The following is a 17506-nucleotide window of genomic DNA, read 5'->3' as shown; positions in this document are numbered from 1 at the left end:
TCCCTTCAGTTTTTTCAGGGAGAAATAACTGAATGGGTCTAATTCATCCAACATTTGGCTCTGAGACTGGGTAGTCTTGGATTTGAATTCTGCTCTACCCCAGAGCTTTCTCCACCCAATGAAGAAGCAGTTAATAAAAATTATTTGCATGGACATGGTTGTTTGAAGTGTCAGTTTCATTTTGAAGTGCTCTTTTTGAAATAGTAATGGGTAAGTAGAAAGTTTAATCCATTCACGAACAAATAATGAACAAGTGCCTTCTAAACACCAGGTACACTTTGAGGGTTGAGGTAACAGCAGTGAGCAAAAGAGACACAATTCCCTGCTCTCAAGGAGACCACATTCTCATGGGAGGAGGCAAATAATAAATTAATTAAAGAAGTAAAATATATCATGTGTTTGTTGAAAATAAAGCATGAGCTCTCCACCAATCAATAATTTGATGACCTTGGAGCTATCATGCACACTTTCGAGATTTGTTTTTTTCCTCTGTGAAACAGGGTTTGTGTGGAGGATCACTAGGTGGCTTTTGGTGCTGACATCTGGTGAGACTTTTCTTTAACTCTTTTCTGGTTGGTTTGTTTTTTGGTGTAAATTCAGAATGGCCTCCATATAGGCAACATTCCAGCTCCACTCACTAAAGGAAGAAGAAATTCAGGTCAGGAGACTGGTGTCTGGGCAACTGGATATGACTCATAAATTTTCAGTAATTGCTTTTAATCCACTTTTTTTTTGTCCTAAAACTCAGACCTGAATAATCAAGCAACTATATATTAACTTTACCCAATAGACCTTGGACCACCTGTCTGTTTCCTGTTTTCCTTGCCAAGTATCCCTTCTGGGAAAAGCTGATTGGAAACACAGCAGGACAAAACTCATTTCTCTCCTTTCTTTGTTCCATCTGTCTCTCTTCTCATCTGGGAGATTTCTTATTCACTTCCTCATTATTTCTCACGTTCAAGGCTAAATTCTCCACCTGTGCTCTTGATCCACTGCTTCCCATCTTCTTCCAGATGTTGCTCCTACAGTAAGTCCTACCCTTCCTTATCCAGTATTTTAGATGTCTCCCTTTACTGACTTCACACAAGTTAAAAATATTATCATGTCTTTTCCACTGAAAAAACCCTTCATTCTCCCTGCCTGATCCTCTAACATTCACTTTTTCTTCACTGACCAAGCTCCTCTGAAAAAATAGCCTGCAATTTTATATACCCTTCTATTCATCTCCTATTGACTCTTCAAAGGATAGAAGCAGGTTTGTAACTATAACTGCATTGGAAAGTGGTTTCACTAATGTTCTCAATGATGTGCCAAGTATTTTCACCACTCCCAGTAGCATTTGATATTATTGGCCATAATGCTCTTGAAGCTCACCCTTTATCATATTTGAGACAGGACTCTCATCCATTACTACTCTGTTATTCCTTATCAACCTCCCTTCTGGGTTCCTTTCTCCCCAAACTTAGGACTCTTTCTTTCTTACTTCCCTCTTTTCACATTTTAAATCCACCTGCAGTTTCCACTACTACCTGATAACTGTCAGCTATCCAGATCCAAAAACCTTTTTTGAAATGTTTGTATCTGATTGTCTTCTGGATAGCCATATACATGACTGTGGGGTGTCATCATTGTTCCTTACCTTCAAAACAACCTATTCCCAAATGAACTCTTAATATCTAACCCCTCGTGGCAAACTTAGTCTATTCTTATATTTCCTTTTATGTTGAAAGGCTACCATCTACTCAAGATTACGCTTTTAAAATTGTCCACATTGATACATGTATGTAGATCTAATTTATTTATTTTAACTGCTATTTAAAGACTCTCTGGACTCAAGTCCTATCTCTGCCTCTTAATAGCCTTGAGTTCTTGGGTAAATATTTAATTTCTTCATGCTTTATTTTTTATCTGAAAAATTAAACTTTTATAACTAGTATTTGAAGTTTATGTTCCATATATATATTTACAATATTCCATATATATATTTACAAATATGTATATATGTATGTACATACACACACATAACATTTATCTTTACCAACAGTTGTTATTACCAGCCCTTTTAATTATCATTGATCTTATGGGTATCATCTCAATAGGATGAAATTACTAGTTTAAATGTAGGGTTTGCCCACTCTTCCATGGAAAAATAAATACATATTTAGCAAGTGCTTAGAGGAGTACCTAGCACATAGTAACACCTCACTAAATGTTACCTGTTACTCTTATCAGTATTACTATATAGTATTCTATTATAATGCTGTAAAAAACAATTTTATCCATTTGCTTATTACTGAATTTTCAGTCTTTAATCCTTTGCTACTAAAAATCTTGCTCTAATGATTATGCTACTCTATTCTCTTTGAAAATAATTGGTTTGAGAATGGGCACATGGCTAATGCTGAGTAAAGAAACATGAACTTTTGGAAATGGTTTCCTTACTCCTAAAAGGAAGTCACAGGAATATAGCGCCTTTTCTTCTCTAGATGTCTGTCTGGATGAGATCTCTGGAAAAGCTGTAACATTCTTGCCACTGAGAGAGGCCAGTGTGAGAGAGAAGTTGGTATATTAAGGATGGCAGAAACAGAGCTGGAAAGAACTGGCTTCTCGAAGACTTGTAGAGCCCCTGATCATCATAAGCCTGGTTTTCAGCTAAACTCTGTACACAGGTGATAGTAGATGTCCATGTTAATTAAGCCAATTTGAGATAAGATTTCTGTTGCCTAAAGTCAAAAGAATTCCAACTATAAACTTGATGAAATAATTTTAAAAAATGTATACTCCCATTAGCAGTGTACGAGGGCTTGTATGTTTCCATGACTTCATCAACACTTGGTATTATCAGATTTTTTAGTTTCTGACAATGTTATGGGTATGAAAGAGTAGCTCACTGATGTTGCAATATAAATATCTGTGATTTTCTATGTATATAATCATATAACTCTCCAAATCTCAACTAGGGTATATTTATAATTTATAACTCATTTCTTTTTATTCTGTCATTACATTTGCTAGCAATGTACAGGGTTGACAAGAAGCAGTCATGGTAACAGCAGCTGAAACAAAATAGAAGTTTATTTCTTACTTACATTTCTACAGGTCTGGAAGCTGTCAGTTTGGGGCTGATATGGTGCTACATATTGTTAAGGACTCAGACCTTCCAGTTCGCCACTCCTACACTCTTGATTCATAGCAGCCTCCACATCAGCAGTGACAGGAAGGAGGAAGAGGAGAAAAAGAAAGGTCAAAACTCATGGGCCAGATATCTGTTAAGGAAGTCTCATGGAAGCTGCCACTTAAAGCTTGCATTTATATCTCATTAGCCTAAACCTGGATTAGAGGTAGATATGTGGGGAAATAACTAAAGTACGGAATGCTTCTAACATTTCACTGCCATTGAATTCACTTGCTTTTGAAAGATACAAACAATTGGATTAGGAAAGTGACCTTCTATTACTGTTTTGTTCATTGTTTCTTTCATAAGTTGTTTTCAATTTTATTATATGACTGCTGCATTTATTGATATAGATTTTTCTTTACATTGTCAGGTTGATGTATTATATTAATGTATTTTCTAAATTTAAATCATCTTAATATCTTGGGATAAAACATATTTAGTCATGAAGTTTTTTTTACCTATATACACACCACACACACACAATGTGAATCAGTTTGCTATTTTATACAGTAGTTTTAGATCTATTTCATAAATGATAGTTGCTAATCATTTTCCTGGCTTTATTTATTTGCAGAATTGGTAGCAAATTCATACTAGTTTTGTAAAATTTATAAGAAAAGACTTTCTATTTCTTGATAACTTAGTAGAATACACCAATCAAAACATCTGGACCTGTTGCTTTTTCTGATGTAGATATTTTGATAATGTTTATATATCTTTAGTTGATATAGATCTACATGGATTTTTATTTATAATGAATACATTTTGTTAACATATATTTTTAGATAATTAACATTTTATTTTAAAATTTATTATAAAGGGTCTCATACTTTTAACAGGTTTTTAAAATCCTCAATATTACATATAGTTACAGTGTTTTCAATATCTATTCATCTAGCTACTTATCACCTATCACTTCTCTCTCTCTCTCTCTCTCACTCTTTTTTCCTGATCAGCATTGGCAGAATATTGCCTACATTAGTGGCATTTTTATAGAACTGGACTTTTATTTCACTGCTCTTCTCTCTTCTTTTTGCTTGTCTTCCATGATATCAATATTTCCTCTTTCATTATTTTTTCTACTTAAGAAGTTTTATTATTTTTCTAATTTATTGATTATTTATTTATTTATTATTTATTTATTTGAAAGAGAGAGCATGGAAGGAGGAGCAGAAGGAGAGGGCTAGAGATAATCTTTTTTTATTATATATATATTTAATTTCATAATAGGTTTTTTAAATTTATTTTTTATTAATTTTTTTATTATGTTATGTTAATCACCATACATTACATCATTAGTTTTTGATGTAGTGTTCCATGATTCATTGTTTGCGTATAACACCCACTGCTCCATGCAGTACGTGCCCTCTTTAATACCCATCACCAGGCTAACCCATCCCCCCACCCCCTGCCCTCTAGAGCCCTCAGTTTGTTTCTCAGAGTCCATAGTCTCTCATGGTTCCTCTCCCCCACCGATTCCCCCCCTTTATTTCTCCCTTCCTACTATCTTCTTTTTTTTTTTTAACATATAATGTATAATTTGTTTCAGAGGTACAGGTCTGTGATTCAACAGTCTTACACAATTCACAGTGCTCACCATAACACATACCTTTTAGAGAGAGAATCTTAAGCAGGCTCCATGCCCAGTGTGGAGCCTGACCGGGGGCTTGATCTCACTACCCTGAGATCATGGCCCTGAGCCGAAATCAAGAGTCGAATGCTTAACCAACTGAGCCATCCAGGGGCCCCTTGATTGTCATTTAGATCATTAATGCTTAATCTGTTAATTAATGTTTAATCTGTGCTGTTCTATATTAGGATATGCTCTAGGGTAATGCAAATACATTTTCAGGAATATTTTGAATAGGAGTCCAGGTCTCAAGTGATGGCTTAAAAACTTCAGGGCCTGAGATCCTTCCTTCCATTTTGCTCCTCTCCTATCCCTATGGCATTGCCCTCATATGCATAGTAGAATATTACCCAACAGCACAGCTGCATTGAAGCTTAAAATCATAACATCACTTCTATTCACTCATCTTGTTTTCTGTATCGGGGACAACAGAGGCACATTCTGATCTTCTGGCTAGCTAGCATAAGTTGTCTACCCATCCCCAAGACACACACACACACACACACACACACACACACACACACGAATATACATAGTTTTAAAAATGAAATAATTCATCGTGGTATATAGACCTCCACCTCTGGGCCCCGGTTCAAATTCTGACTCTAGCACTTCAAAATGTAGCATCCAACAAGTCACTTAAATTATCTGAAACTTGGTGTTCTCATCTGGAAAATGAAAATAATACAGTATTTCTTATGAAGTTGTTGAAACGCTTTAAGTAGGGAAAGTGCACAGTTCAGTGTCTGGCATTTAGTAGCATTCAACAGAAGTACACCTCTGCATACCTACAGGAAATGCCTCAGTAAAGGTGAGATCATGAAATGTAATTCCCAAGTTCAGAAGAAAATGCTCTGTGATTTTCTTGTTATGTGTCTGCTTTGGCGATAAAGGACAATGTTTTTTTTAAAGGTGACAATTCTCTAATCATGGTAAGGGGAGATAAATACTTTGTTTTCCTCCAGGGAGAAAAAGAGATGCAGTAATGCTTAATGGAATTTTCTTCAATGCCACAAAGTTCGTGGCAATAAATCTTGAACACAAGTTGAATTATTGTTGACTTTTTATTTCCTCAAGGTGTTTTTGACCACATCATTAAACTGTATCACTTTCATTGACCTAATTTTATCATGAAGTCCAAGGGATTATAAAGGGATACTTAAATAAAATAAAATAAAATAAAAAAGTAAAATAATAAAATAAAAGGTTTGGTTCCATGTGTTCTTGCTAATTCCTATAAATTGCTGTTAATTCATTTTTGTTTCTTGGAAGGGTACATATAAAGCTAAATAAATTTTGGCTTTCAATTATAAAATATTATTTCTATAAAAGGACAGAGGTCATAAGAGTAAGGCTCAATTATTCTTACATTATTTATTAATATTAAGGTATTAATACATTATTAATTACTAATATAGTATTAATTAGTTAATAATATATTATTCTTAATATTTATTGAGCAATATCTAAGAATAAAATGAAAGATGTTACTCTTCATAAACTCATTTAAATGCATTTTGAATATATGGGTTCAGAGAGCCTAGTTACTAGTTTGTTTTTTTTTTTAAAGATTTTATTTATTTATTTGTCAGAGAGAGAGACTGAAAGAAAGAGAGTATGCACAAGCAGGCGGAGCAGCAGGCAAAGGGAGAAACAGGCTCCCCGCTGAGCAAGAGCCCGATGCAAGACTGTATCTGAGGACCCTGGGATCATGACCTGAGCCACAGGCAGATACTTAACCGATTGAGCCACCCAGGTATCTCTAGTTACTAGTTTTCAACTCACAGATCAGTATACCTAACTTTAGAATCCAAATGTCATTCCTTGAACACTACCTAGAACAAATTATTACTGCACAAAATATACATCAATATACATACAAAATTTTTTCCCTTGACTGAGTATGAAAGGAGGCTTGAGAAATCCATCTGCACCTGACCTGAGAAGTAAGTAGTGTAATTTGTTTTATACCATAAAATTCTATTGGAAATTTCATCTGGAAAAATATCAGTTAATTCTAACAACTTAACAACATTACTACAGGGGAAAGATGAGAGACTGTGGAAGAAAGAGAGCCAGAGCCAGAGCCAGAAACAGCCACAGAATGAAAATGACAGAAAGAGAGCAACAGAGAGAGGCATTTCCCCCTGCAACTGAGTGAAGTCATCTGCTTATTTGGGTTGTCTTTAAGATTCCATTTGGGAGACAGAGAAAGCATGAAGAAATTAACTTCATAAACTCTCCAGAAGTCTCTCTCTCTCTTTTTTTAAAAATATTTATTTATTTGAGAGAAAGAGGGAGAGAGAGAGACCGTGAGAGCACAACTAGGGGGAGGGGCAGAAGGAGAGAGAGAGAGAGAGAGAGAATCCTGAAGCAGACTCTGGGCTGAGCAAGGAGCTCCATGCAGGGTTCAATTCCAGGACCTCGAGATCATGACCTGAACTTAAATCAAGAATTGGATGCTAAACTGATTGAGCCACTCAGGCGCCCCTCTCCAGAAGCCTCTTTTATCAAACCCTCAGTTTGTTTCTCAGAGTCCATAGTCTCTCATGGTTCCTCTCCCCCACCGATTCCCCCCTCTTCATTTCTCCCTTCCTACTATCTTCTTTTTTTTTTTAATATATAATGTATAATTTGTTTCAGAGGTACAGGTCTGTGACTCAACAGTCTTACACAATTCACAGTGCTCACCATAACCCATACCTTTTAGAGAGAGAGAATCTTAAGCAGGCTCCATGCCCAGTGCGGAGCCTGACCGGGAGCTCGATCTCGCTACCCTGAGATCATGGCCTGAGCCGAAATCAAGAGTCAGATGCTTAACCAACTGAGCCATCCAGGGGCCCCTTAATTGTCATTTAGATCATTAATGCTTAATCTGTTAATTAATGTTTAATTAATTCTTAAGGCTAGTGCTATATACCACTTGAAGAACCAAGACATATAGTGTCTTTGCCTTCCTTGTTTTCTTTGATCTGTCTCCAGGAACATGCTCAGAGAAAGGAGCTCAATGCCCAAGAAGAACAAGAAGGGCAGACCTCACACAATGCCACATCCTAGATGATTATCATCTTACAATGACGTTGGGACTTCTCCAATCAATTGTATCTGGCTTCTAAATTTTAAGCACAGTTTTATATAAGTAATGTATGATCTCTATTTTTTTTTTTGCCTCATATATATTTCCTATGTACAGGAATCATTACTTGATTTCCCAAGCAAATCAGTTTTTCCTGAACTAAAAGTTAACCTTTGTTGAATGCTATCTTTACACAAAATAAACTAAATAGAGTATTTTTGAAACGATAACTGTCTGTTCTAATAAAGATGGAGATACCTGGAAGCAATATGCATATATATATGTTATATATGATATATGATACATATAATATATGTATAGATAGTTATCTATACATATTTTTGAGGTAATGGTGAAGAGTGAAGAACCTGAAGGAAGCATGACTTTCACCTGGTAACTTTCTTAATTATCATTACCACTTTATTATGCTATTTGCAGCTGAATAAATACTTTCTCTCTGCTAGCCATGATTTCCTTCTGTTCATCCCTGCAGTGCAGGCAGAATCCTGTATGTGTGACACTGCAATCTGTCACATGGTATGATTGTAATCCCCACACATTCAGCATTAGCCATACCAAGTGTAAGGAAAGAAGAACAATATCCTCCACACTTGGTTAAAATGTCATGGAAAACTGTGAAAAACACACACACAAAGTGTTCAGGGTGTCCATTTATCAGCATGATGTATTTTTAGTTTTCTGCAGCCGGCAAGTCTTAATTCAAACCAACAAAAAATATCAATGGACTGCATATGGTACACTTCTCAGCATCTTTAAACATATTTGAACTAAGCAACATCATCCTTACAGCATTTTCCAGGACTAAACTATAACTGCTCACATTTATAGTGCCTCCAAATCAGGGAATGAAAAGGCAATGAAGAATCATTCCTCCTATCTTTCTGGATGCTCTTTCTTAGTCTTTCTGTGGATCCTGACCTTGGACCTCTTCTCTTTTATGGTCTTTCATGTTTATACCCACTCCCTGGATGATCTCATTCAGACCCATGTCTACCATCTATATACTGATGACTCCCAAGTTCATGCCATTAGTGTAGCTCTTTCCCATGAAATTTGAATTCATATATCCAGTCACATACTTGACATCTCTACGTGGATGTGTAAGAAGCAGCTCAAACTTAACATGTGAAATATGTCCAGTCACCAATCCCCAAATCTGTTTCTCATCTGAGTTCATGGCAACTTCATTTTTCTACTTGTTTTGCCCCAAACCTCATTACTGACAATAATCTATGTAACAAGTCCCAAAAGTCTTATTGTCCTATTTTTAAAACTTCCATAAAGTCATTGTAAAAAGCATCTTTTTAGTAATCTAATGTTGAAAGCACTAGAATCTTTTGTTGCATGTTGAAAAAGGACCAAGAAATGGAATTCACAATAATAAATAATAAATAATAAAAATGAGCAAAGAACCAATTCATTTTTTTAGAGTTCTTTTTTTAAGATTTATTTATTTATTTGAAAAGAGAGAGGGAGAGGGAGAGAGTGGGAGGATGGGTAGAGGGAGAGGTAGAGCGTTCTTTTTTTTTTTTTTTTGTCCAGGTGCTATTTTTTTTCCTTTAAATTTTTTTATTGTTATATTAATCACCATATATTACATCATTAGTGTAATGTAGTGTTCCATGATTCATTTTTTGTGCATAACACCCAGTGCTAAATGAAGAATGTTCCCTCTTTAATACCCATCACCAGGCTAACCCATCCCCCCACACCCCCTCCCCTCTAAGCCTTCAGTTTGTTTTTCAGAGTCCACCGTCTATCATGGTTCGTCTCCCGCTCCGATCTCCCCCTTCATTCTTCCACTCGTGCTATCTTCTTCTTTTTTTTTTTTCTTAACATATATCGCATTATTTGTTTCAGAGTTACGGATCTGTGATTCAACAGTCTTGCATAATCCATAGTGCTCACCATAACACATACCCTCCCCAATGTCTATCACACAGCCACCCTCTTCCGCCCACACCCCACCACTCCAGCAACCCTCAGTTTGTTTCCTGAGATTAAGAATTCCTCATATCAGTGAGGTCATATGATACATGTCTTTCTCTGATTGACTTATTTCAATCAGCATAACACCCTCCAGTTTCATCCACGTCGTTGCAAATGGCAAGATCTCATTCCTTATGATGGCTGCATAATATTCCATTGTATGTATATACCACATCTTCTTTATCCATTCATCTGTTGATGGACATCTTGGCTCTTTCCACAGTTTGGCTATTGTGGACATTGCTGCTATAAACATCGGGCTACACGTACCCCTTTGGATCCCTACATTTGTATCTTTGTGGTTAATATCCAGTAGTGCAATTGCTGGATCGTATGGTAGCTCTATTTTCAACTGATTGAGGAACCTCCATACTGTTTTACAGAGGGGTTGCCCAGATTGCATTCCCACCAACAGTGTAGGAGGATTCCCCTTTCTCCACATCCCCGCCAACATCTGTTGTTTCTGACTTGTTAATTTTAGCCATTCTGACTGGTGTGAGGTGGTATCTCATTGAGGTTTTGATTTGGATTTCCCTGATACCCAGTGATGTTGAGCACATTTTCCTGTGTCTGTTGGCCATTTGGATGTCGTTTTTGGAAAAATGTCTGTTCATGTCTTCTGTCCATTTCTTCATTGGATTATTTGTTCTTTGGGTGTTGAGTTTGATAAGTTTTTTATAGATTTTGGATACTAGCCCTTTATCTGATATGTCATTTGCAAATATCATATCCCATTCTGTCGGTTGTCTTTTGGTTTTGTTGACTGTTTCCTTTGCTGTGCGAAAGCTTTTTATCTTGATGAAGTCCCAATAGTTCATTTTTGCCCTTGCTTCCCTTGCCTTTGGCAATGTTTCTAGGAAGAAGTGGCTGCAGCTGAGTTTGAAGACGTTGCTGCCTGTGTTCTCCTTTAGGATTTTGATGGACTCCTGTCTCACACTGAGGTCTTTCAACCATTTGGAGTCTATTTTTGTGTGTGGTGTAAGGAAATGGTCCAGATTCATTCTTCTGCACGTGGCTGTCCGATTTTCCCAACACCATTTGTTGAAGAGACTATCTTTTCTCCATTGGACATTCTTTCCTGCTTTGTAGAAGATGAGTTGACCATAGAGTTGAGGGTCCATTTCTGGGCTCTCGATTCTGTTCCATTGATTTTTGTGTCTGTTTTTGTGCCAGTACCATACTGTCTTGATGATGACAACTTGGTAATAGAGCTTGAAGTCCGTAATTGTGATGCCACCAGCTATGCTTTTCTTTTTCCACATTCCTCTGGCTATTTGGGGTCTTTTCTGGTTCCATACAAATTTTAGGATTATTTGTTCCATTTCTTTGAAAAAAGTGGATGGTATTTTGATGGGGATTGCATTGAATGTGTAGATTGCTCTAGGTAGCATTGACATCTTCACAATATTTGTTCTTCCAATCCATGAGCGTGGAATGTTTTTCTATTTCTTTGTGCCTTCCTCAATTTCTTTCATGAGTATTTTATAGTTTTCTGAGTACAGATCCTTTGCCTCTTTGGTTAGATTTATTCCTAGGTATCTTATGGTTTTGGGCGCCATTGTAAATGGGATCAAATCCTTAATTTCTCTCTCTTCTGTCTTGTTGTTTTTGTACAGGAATGCCACTGATTTTTGTGCATTGATTTTATATTTTGCCACTTTACTGAATTCCTGTATGAGTTCTAGCAGTTTTGGGGTGGAGTCTCTTGGGTTTTCCACATGAAGTATCATATCATCTGCAAAGAGTGAGAGTTTGACTTCTTCTTTGCCGATTTGGATGCCTCTTTTTGTTGTCTGATATCTGTGGCTAGGACTTCTAATAGTATGTTGAACAGTAGTGGTGATAGTGGACATCCCTGCCGCATTCCTGACCTTAGGGGGAAAGCTCTCGGTTTTTTTCCCCATTGAAAATGATATTCACTGTAGGTTATTCATAGATGGCTTTTATGATATTGAGGTATGTACACTCTATCCCTATACTCTGAAGAATTTTGATCAAGAAAGGATGCTGTCCTTTGTCAAATGCTTTTTCTGCATCTATTGAGAGGATCATATGATTCTTGTTCTTTCTTTTGTTAATGTATTGTATCACATGGATTGATTTGTGGATGTTGAACCAACCTTGCAGCCCAGGGATAAATCCCACTTGGTCGTGGTGAATAATCCTTTTAATGTACTGTTGGATCCTATTGGCTAGTATTTTGGTGAGAACTTTTGCATCCATGTTCATCAAGGATATTGGTCTGTAGTTCTCCTTTTTGATGGGGTCTTTGTCTGGTTTGGGGATCAAGGTAATGCTGGCCTCATAAAACGAGTTTGGAAGTTTTCCTTCCATTTCTATTTTTTGGAACAGTTTCAGGAAAATACGTATTAATTCTTCTTTAAATGTTTGGTAGAATTCCCCTGGGAAGCCATCTGGCCCAGGGCTTTTGTTTGTTGGGAGATTTTTGATGACTGCTTCAATTTCCTTAGGGATTATAGGTCTGTTCAGGTTTTCTATTTCTTCCTGGTTCAGTTTTGGTAGTTGATACATCTCTAGGAATGCATCCATTTCTTCCAGGTTATCTAATTTGCTGGCATAGAGTTGCTCATAATATGTTCTTAGAATTGTTTGTATTTCTTTGGTGTTGGTTGCAATCTCTCCTCTTTCATTCCTGATTTTGTTGATTTGGGTCTTTTCTCTTTTCTTTTTGATAAGTCTGGCCAGGGGTTTATCAATCTTCCTAATTCTTTCAAAGAACCAGCTCCTAGTTTCGTTGATCTGTTCTACTGTTCTTTTGGTTTCTATTTCATTGATTTCTGCTCTGATTTTATTATTTCTCTTCTACTGCTGGGTTTAGGCTTTATTTGCTATTCTTTCTCCAGCTCCTTTAGGTGTAGGGTTAGGTTGTGTATTTGAGACCTTTCTTGTTTCTTGAGAAAGGCTTGTACTGCTATTTACTTTCCTCTCACAACTGCTTTTGCTGTATCCCAAAGATTTTGAACAGTTGTGTTTTCATTTTCATTGGTTTCCATGAGTTTTTTTTAAGTTTTCATTAATTTCCTGGTTGACCCATTCATTCTTTAGTAGGAGACTCTTTAGCCTCCATGTATTTGAGTTCTTTCCGACTTTCCTCTTGTGATTGAGTTCTAGTTTCAAAGCATTGTGGTCTGAAAATATGCAGGGAATGATCCCAAACTTTTGGTACCGGTTGAGACCTGATTTGTGACCTAGGATGTGATCAATTCTGGAGAATGTTCCATGGGCACTAGAGAAGAATGTGTATTCCTTTGCTTTGGGATGGAATGTTCTGAATATGTCTGTGAAGTCCATTTGGTCCAGTGTGTCATTTAAAGTCTTTATTTCCTTGTTGATCTTTTGCTTAGATGATCTGTCCATTTCAGTCAGGGGGGTTTTAAGTCCCCCACTATTATTGTATTGTTGTCAATGTGTTTCTTCGCTTTTGTTATTAATTGCATTATATAATTGGCTGCTGCCATGTTAGGGGCATAGATATTTACAATTGTTAGATCTTCTTGTTGGATAGACCCTTTAAGTAGGATATAGTGTCCTTCTTCATCTCTTATTACAGTCTTTGTTTTAAAATCTGATTTGTCTGATGTAAGGATTTCTACCCCAGCTTCCTTTTGGTGTCCATTAGCATGGTAAATGGTTTTCCACCCCCTCACTTTCCATCTGGTGGTGTCTTTCGGTCCAAAATGAGTCTCTTGCAGACAGCATATTGATGGGTCTTGTTTTTGAATCCAATCTGATAGCCTGTGTCTTTTGATTGGGGCATTTAGCCCATTTACATTCAGGGTAACTATTGAAAGGTATGAATTTAGTGCCATTGTATTGACTGTAACGTGACTGTTACTGTATATTGTCTCTGTTCCTTTCTGGTCTATGCTGCTTTTAGGCTCTCTCTTTGCTTAGAGGACCCCTTTCAATATTTCTTGCAGGGCTGGTTTCGTGTTTGCAAATTCCTTTAGTTTTTGTTTGTCCTGGAAGCTTTTGATCTCTCCTTCTATTTTCAATGACAGCCTAGCTGGATATAGTATTCTTGGCTGCATATTTTTCTCGTTTAGTGCTCTGAAGATATCATGCCAGTCCTTTCTAGCCTGCCAGGTCTCTGTGGAGAGGTCTGTTGCCAGTCTAATGTTTCTACCATTGTAGGTTACAGATCTCTTCTCCCGAGCTGCTTTCAGGATTTTCTCTTTGTCTCTGAGACTCGTAAGTTTTATTATTAGAAGTCAGGTTGTTGACCTATTTTTGTTGATTTTGAGAGGGGTTCTCTGTGCCTCCTGGATTTTGATGCCTGTTTCCTTCCTCACATTAGGGAAGTTCTCTGCTATTATTTGCTCTAATATACCTTCTGCACCTCTCTCTCTTTCTTCTTCTTCTGGGATCCCAATGATTCTAATCTTATCATATTGCTTATCTCTCGAATTCTGCCCTCGTGATCCAGTAGTTGTTTAGCTCTCTTTTTCTCAGCCTCTTTATTTTCCATCATTTGGTCTTCTATATCGCTGATTCTCTCTTCTGCCTCATTTATCCTAGCAGTTAGTGCCCCCATTTTTTATTGCACCTCATTAATAGCCTTTTTGATTTCGACTTGGTTAGATTTTAGTTCTTTTATTTCTCCAGAAAAGGTTTCTCTAATAACTTCCATGCCTTTTTCAAGCCCAGCTAGTATCTTTAAAGTCATGATTCTGAACTCTAGGTCTGACATCGTACTAATGTCCGTATTGAGTAGGTCCCTGGCTGACGGTACTACCTCTTGTTCTTTTTGCTGAGGTGATTTTTTTCGTCTTGTCATTTTGTCCAGAGGAGAAAGGATGAATGAGAGAACAAAATGCTAACAGGTTAACAATGTCCCCAGCAAATATACTGTATACAAATCAGAAAAGACCTGAAACCAGCGGAAAAGAAAGGGAAAGAAAGAAAAAAGAAAGAGAAAAAAAAAAGATAAAGATAAAAACAAAACCAGAACAATAAAAAAAAACCAGAATATGATCAAATATGATCAGGCTAGTGCATAGATCAGTGCCACACACTAGATTTTGGGCATATTTTGGTCTGTTAGATAAAAGTGCCTCCTAAAATTTTAAAGGAAGAAAGACTTATATATACAAAATAAGGGTTGATACAATGAAGGGATGGAAGATGATTGTAAAGATGACAATTATAGAAGATTTTATAACAGGAATTGATAAGAGGTTGTTTGAAAAAAGAAAGAAGATTTAAAAAAAAAGAAAAGAAAAAAGGGAGAGAATGTGATTAGGCAGGAGACTAGAACAAAGCCATACACTAGTGATTTAGGGTATATTTTGATCTGTCAGAAGAAACTGTAACTGAAAATTTTAAAAAGAGAACAACTTATATACATATGCCAAAAGTAAGGGTAACTACTATGAAGGGATAAAATATGACTCTAAAAATGAAAACTAAAAAATGTTTTTTTTAAGAAGGGATTGATAAGATGTTGGTTGAAAAAGGGAAAAAGAAAAATAAAAAAACAGTTAAAATAATTAACTTTGAAAAACTAATGAATCATGGTAAAAAAAAAAGCCATGAATTCTATGTGCAGTATTCCCCTAGCGCTGGAGTTCTCCCGTTCTCCTTGATCAGTAATCTTGGTCTTGGCTTGCTGGCTTTTCGTGCTGAAATTCTGGGGGAGCAGCCTGTTGCCATGGTTCCCAAATGTCTTTGCTGGAGGCGGAATTGCCCCGCCCTTGTCGGTCCAGCCTAAGCAACCTGCTCGGGTTTGCTCTCAGGAGCTTTTGTTCCTGGTAAGCTCTCGGTACAGCTTTGGAGGACCAGGCTGAAAATGATGGCCTCCCAATCTCTGCCCAGAGGAGCTCAGAACTCGGGGCCCCACTCCTCAGTGCGCCCCCAGAGAAAAGCAGTCACTCCTGTGTCCCCGGTCTCCGGCTGCACTCTGTGCTCACCCGGCCTGTGACCGAGCATTGCTATCTCTGGCACCCGACCCCGTGTGGAGTCTGCAAACCCAGCAGATCCCTGCGGTGCGCTCCTGCGCCGCTCCTCTCCGGGGAGGAAGGGGAGTCTCCCCGGATCTGCCGCTTGTTGGGTCCCTGCTGGAGGAGCAGTGGCCCGACTGGGCCGCGGATCACAGTTTATGGCCACCCTGAGCTGAGAGCCCGCACCTCGGCTCCGTCTCTGCAGCCGGCTTCCCCGCTCCGATACCTGGGAGCTCTGCTGCACTCAGGCACCCCTGGTCTTTCTGTGACCCCGAGGGTCCTGAGACCACACTGTCCCACGAGGGTTCCACCTCCCGCTTAGCCACTGGAGCGACGTCCCACAGCGGAGCTGACTTCTAAAAGTTCCGATTTTGTGCTCCGCGGCTGTATCACTTGCCAGAAGCAGCCGACGGAGGCCCCCTCCCCCGCCGTCTATCCTCCCGAATATCGCCTCGGATTCACTTCTCCGCACGTCCTACCTTCCAGTAAATGGTCGCTTTTCTGTTCAGAGAGTTGTTGCTACTCTCCTCTTCGATCTCCTGTTGAGTTCGTAGGTGTTCAGAATGGTTTGATCCCTATTCAGCTGAATTCCTGAGACCAGACGAAATCCAGGTCTCCTACTCCTCCGCCATCTCGCTCCGCCCCCCAAAATAAAACATCTTCTATCTGCTCACTGGTACTTGGAGTTTCAAAATTACAATCAATTCCTTTGGGTGAAGACTTTTTAATCTCTTTTAAAATGCAAAAAAAAAAAAAAAAACTCCGTGAATATTAACACATCGGATTATCAGCAGTTTGTAGCCTTGAGTGAATTTAACCGATCCTGTCCTACCTAGGATCTCAATGTCAATTTTTAAAGTGTAGTCACCATTTGGCAGTATGAAAATGGATATAAAAATAGAATAATTAGAACTCTACTCTTAATTCAGAAAATCAAGTTCTTTACTATCATCTCCCAAAGTCTTGTGTTATGAAGACCAAGCTTGGTAAACTGCCTCGTATAAATGCAAAAATTTGTCAGGTTTTTAGAGTAGCTAATATAAAGTTAGTGAGTAAAAAAATCTATTAGAAGGAATATTCTGTTTTTTCAAAATGTGCAATGCATTTTATTGCTTAAACAATATACCTAGCTAACATTCATTAGTAAATTAGTTTATAAGGAACTATTATTTATCAGTGTGTTGTCATTAAACTCACATCATAGTCCATAATTACATATAAGTAGTAGAGAATGCTCCAAGAAATTTCTTTGCCAGGTAAAAGTTCATCGCAAATATGTATAAAATATGTTGATGATTTTTCCAAACTCTCGTTGGTAGTTTAGCTTAGGAATGTCTACCTTTTGCAGACTGGTAAAGTCAAAGGATACTGGCTTCCAATAATGTTTTTAATGCACAACATTATATAGGGAATAAATTATATTGACATAGCCAAATATTGAAATAGGGAACAAATAATATTGAAATTGTCAAATATTAAAATAGTGAACAAAGCATATAAGAACAGTCAAAATATTAAGAAAATATTTGTGACAAATAATGCTTCTTTAAATGTTAATAACAAACAAGATCTAGCAGTTGGTCTAATATCAGCTGTAATTTCAAACCAGTGATATGAAGAAAATTTCTAGGTATCTTCAATACATATAAATA

The 17506-nt window shown here is 37.4% G+C and overlaps 1 long non-coding RNA gene across 3 annotated transcripts in view; it reads right to left on the bottom strand.

Moving 5' to 3' along the window:
* Positions 1–17506, bottom strand: part of LOC113925099 — a 108433-nt gene that overhangs the window by 66697 nt on the left and 24230 nt on the right. For all 3 annotated transcript variants that reach the window (XR_003520910.2, XR_003520912.2, XR_003520911.2), the window contains one exon: positions 3090–3197. This is a non-coding gene — a long non-coding RNA (uncharacterized LOC113925099). The remainder of the gene's footprint in view (positions 1–3089; positions 3198–17506) is intronic.

Source organism: Zalophus californianus, chromosome 2 (assembly GCF_009762305.2).
Source record: "Zalophus californianus isolate mZalCal1 chromosome 2, mZalCal1.pri.v2, whole genome shotgun sequence".
Taxonomy (NCBI): Eukaryota; Metazoa; Chordata; class Mammalia; order Carnivora; family Otariidae; genus Zalophus; species Zalophus californianus.
Note: the sequence above shows the minus strand (reverse complement) of the source record. Positions and strands in the feature narration are given on the sequence as shown.